This window comes from Cyprinus carpio, chromosome B21 (genome assembly GCF_018340385.1).
Source record: "Cyprinus carpio isolate SPL01 chromosome B21, ASM1834038v1, whole genome shotgun sequence".
Taxonomy (NCBI): domain Eukaryota; kingdom Metazoa; phylum Chordata; class Actinopteri; order Cypriniformes; family Cyprinidae; genus Cyprinus; species Cyprinus carpio.
Window position 1 is genome coordinate 13,934,686 of NC_056617.1, and position 4,655 is coordinate 13,939,340.

At 35.5% G+C, this 4,655-nt stretch overlaps 1 long non-coding RNA gene across 1 annotated transcript; it reads left to right on the forward strand.

Annotated features, from left to right (window-relative positions):
- Nucleotides 1-1,990: 1,990 nt before the first annotated feature.
- LOC122141336 lies at nucleotides 1,991-3,615 on the forward strand. Its single transcript, XR_006157721.1, has 3 exons — nucleotides 1,991-2,611; nucleotides 3,409-3,460; nucleotides 3,544-3,615. It is a non-coding gene; the product is annotated as an uncharacterized LOC122141336 (long non-coding RNA).
- Nucleotides 3,616-4,655: the final 1,040 nt, after the last annotated feature.

Sequence of the window (4,655 nt, forward strand, 5' to 3'; positions counted from 1 at the left end):
CCTGTATGTGATGCAGTACCGTCTAAGTGCCCGAAGATCACGGGCATCCAGTATGGTTTTCTGGCCTTGACCCTCACGCACAGAGATTGTTCCAAATTCTCTGAATCTTTGGATGATATTATGCAGACATGTAGATGATAATAACTTCAAACTCTTTGCAATTATTCTCTGAGAAACTCCTTTCTTATATTGCTCCACTATTTTTCAGCATTGGGGGTATCTGTGATCCTCTGCCCATCTTGACTTCTGAGAGAAACTGCCACTCTGAGAGGCTCTTTTTATACCCAATCATGTTGCCAATTGACCTAATTGGTCCTCCAGCTGTTCCTTATACAGTATGTACATTTAACTTTTCTGGCCTCTTATTGCTACCTGTCCCAACCTTTTTGGAATGTGTAGCTCTCATGAAATCCAAAATGAGGCAATATTTGGCATGACATTTCAAAATGTCTCACATTTGATATGTTATCTATATACTACTGTGAATAAAATATAAGTTTATGAGATTTGTAAATTATTCCATTCCTTTTTTACTCACAGTTTGTACAGTGTCCCAACTTTTTTGGAATTGGGTTTGTACTTTATTATTATTGTTAGTATTATTATTTGCAAAGACAAAGTTTTAAAAAATGAGGCTAACCATTTTTTCTACTCAAACCGGTTTCAGAACGGTAATTATATAAAGAAATGCATGAGCAGAAACCGGTTAAATACTGATAAAAAAGGCAAAACAAAGGGTTGAAACAGAGTGAACCATTTTTTTCCCTCTCTCTCTCATTTTTAAGCCCTGCTTAAAGCATGCGGAGCCCTGCACATTCGTGAGCACGAATATTCTCGTTTTACTAAATTGTGTGCACGATATTACTAAATCTTGGCCAGAATTTAGTTGAATCAAATCAGTGAACGAATAATTATATCGTGCACACAATTTACTTAAAAGGAGGGAACAAGTTAGTAAGTTGTGTGCACTCCGTACATGAGCCAATTTAAGCATAAAAATATCCACTTCGATTAAGGTACAATTGTTTTAGATTTTTTTTATATTTGTTTATTTTGTTTTATTTTTTTTTCCCCGGTTGTTGTTTTAGAACATTAAGCCAGCTCCACTGCACTACCTTTGCACTCACGTCTTGCATCTTTTGCAGTGTCTCGAAGCACTGCCTTTCAGAATGTCCTGTGACGGGGCACCACAAAAGCACCGTGGGGGCTGCGGGGGTGTCCCATATGCCACTGGTTGGGAGATGTGAAAGCGCATGACTCTCTGTACCGTATGGACTGTAGTATATATATACTAGGGCTGAAACAATTAGTCGACATTATCGACAACGTTGACAATAAATTTTTTAAAAAAAAAATCTTGACAAATATTTTTATTGAGTAGTGGTTTGATTTTGTATGACCTATTGTGAGAGCCTGCAATAATGCAGTTTGACCAGTGTGGCGCTGTAGCGCAAGACTGTAATTCAGCTCTCCTGATGCAATTCAAAAGAAGAAGACAGTGCTTCAGTTAGAGGAAACTGAGCTAATGTGATTCTGATGCTGCTGAGCAGGGTTTGGATGAATATGTAAATATATACTGCGCGCCTTCCTCTCAATAACAAGACAACCATAACAAAAACTGACCGCGCTGTAAAAGCAGCACTTAAGAACACATTTGATTACAGCGATTTATATGTTGGTGTTTTTATCTTTATAGTTCATGTTCATTTGTTGCCGTGAATATCTTTACATAAAAAACCAGAGTCAGTGTTGCTTTCAGTTAGAATTATAACTTGATTTTTCTGTTATAAAGCAGCTCTCCAGTGTGGAGCTAGCTAATGATAAAATCCTTTTATTAGTGTCAAAATAATAATAATAATAATAATTCAAGTTTTAATTTGATTTGATCTAGCGCAGGACTTTTTTGATTATCATTACCCATTAAGGTATTTTAAGAGAGATTGTATTTATTAATAAAATGTTTTTATCCAAAAAATAAAATGTCCTATCACTTACCTTTACATTATATTATACATATGGCTCACAAAAAGAGATGTTAATAGGCAGAACGATTTGTCATTCAGCTACTTCCTCATATAGCTAATTAAATGGCAAATAAGAGTTTCTCATTTCATTTTGTGTGCCAAATATATTTATTTGGATAAATTAATTGTATAATAGTAATACATAATGACTTTAAAAAGCAGAAGTAATTACCTTAATTTATTTGTTAGAATATGTACATTTTAACAAATTGCAAAAGCTGAATAATCAATAAATGTCTAACCATGAAATGTCGACCGAGTTTGGAGACCCCTGGCTTAGCACAGTGAAAGTATTTGAAGTTTTGGTTATGAAAATGGTGGTGTGGTCATATAATGACTTTAAACCGGACACTACTCTGAGCTGTTCACATTATGCTCCAGATATGTAATCAGGTCCACCCTTTTGGAATGGTAAACATGACACTATTCATCACTCACACAAATAAATAATTTAATATTTGGATAATTGAATTGGTTTTTGCTGTTAAACTGGAATGGATCCACACTGCAAATCTTATGAAGATGTTTGCATACTGAAGAAGAGTCCTTGGACAAATAATTAAACCCTCTTGGTGCCCACTACACAGGTAAGAACAACTGCACTCAACAAAACCTTGTATTAAAACATTATTCTCTCACTGGCCTGGGGCCACTGAGTTTTAGGGTTATGGAAATGTACAAAAAAGACATATAATAAGATTAGGTTTATTAATACATTAAATACAGAATCTGTGGTTTTACTATAAACTGACAGATTACGAATGCATTAGCCTCCCAAAAACAATTTATTTTGATGGAAGGCAGGGGTGTCCAAACCTGCTCTTGAAGAGCCAGTGTTCTGTGGAGTTTAGCTCTAACACACCAGCCTGGAACTTCTAGTAAGACTTTGTTTTTGTTTTGAAATTCCCAAAAAACCTAAATTAGCTGGTTCAGGTGTGTTTAAATGGCTAGATCACCCAAAAATAAACATGTCATTAATTACTCACCCTCATGTCGTTTCAAACCCGTAAGACCATCATTCATCTTCAGAACACAAATGATATTTTTATGAAAATCTCGAATTTCATCAAAAATATCTTAATATCTTAATTTGTGTTCTGAAGATCTTGTGGGTTTAGAATGACATGAAGGTTGAGCAGTTAATGATAGAATTTTCATTTTTGGGTGAACTATCCCTTTTATTGGGAATATTGCTAAACGCTGCAGGACAGTGGCTTTCTGTGCTGATCTGGCCCAGTACTATTTTCCACTGTAATGTTTGTTAGAATTCCATCTTGACTGCTTGCCTCATAAGGAAATAGATGAATGACTGACATTTTTTTTTTTTTAACTTGTAGTTTTAGAAAAAAAATTAAGGCTAAATTTTGTTGTATGCAATCTTCAGACTAATGAAATTGAAGTACCCAAATGAAAACCCTAGTAGTATGGAGTATATGGTGAGTTTTATTATTATTATTTAAGTTGATAAATGCTTTGTTAAAGTTAATACACAAGAATTTGAGTACTCCATCCTTTTAAGTACTTCTAGGATACTGACCTTGAAGACAGCCCAGCAGATGTTGGAGTGTTGGAAGATAAAGTTCTTCAGGACCTTAGCAGTTTTACACTATGCAAAACCATGTTGCAGGGACTGATATATGGGACTGAACTTGAGCAACCCTCCTGAACTCAGGTACACATTTGGAGTACTGCAGAAGTTATTTCTGGAGCCAGTTCCTATTCCTGTAATAAGGTTTGATTGGTTACCCATAAATGGCAATTAGAAAATGACAGTAGACTGATCATTTCTGCTATTTTGTGTACATTTTTGTAATGTGGTTTCAACTGGATTTAACTGTGTATAAACTATTTATTGCTTGTTTCACAAATACACTTTGATCATTTGTGACATCTTGTCTTTTATGACTCATTACAAGACATCACACAAAAAAATGTTTTTGGAAGGGAGTAACTTTAAATAGAAATCATTTAGTTAAAGTAACTAGAACTAATTAGATGGAACCAGTGTCCATAATTTAAATGAGTAATTTGAAACAAACCTCATGAAACACATATGGCCAGTTTGTAATAAACCAAAACATGTTCACTTAGTGAAAGTGATGTGACATACAGCCAAGTATGGTGACCCATACTCAGAATTCGTGCTCTGCATTTAACCCATCCAAAGTGCACACACAACAGCAGTGAACACACACACACACCGTGAACACACACCCGGAGCAGTGGGCAGCCATTTATGCTGCTGCAGCACCCGGGGAGCAGTTGGGGGTTCGGTGCCTTGCTCAAGGGCACCTAAGTCGTGGTATTGCCGTCCCGAGACTCGAACCCACAACCTTAGGTTTAGGAGTCAAACTCTCTAACCATTAGGCCATGAGTTGGTTTGGTTCATTGATAGTGAATAAATTGATTTGGTTGGATATTACTATTTCACATAGATTCTTCCTCATTAAATTGTGTTGTCACAACACAAGGAGTTTGCATAGATTCAAAACATTCCATTAATGTTACCAAAATAAAATTTGGTTGTGTGGAACCACTGTCCATAATTGAATTAAGTTAGTTTAAAGAATTTTTTTTTTTTTTTTGAGTGCAGAGGCAACATGTTTGGGGGGATCTTCTAGTTTTAAAAAC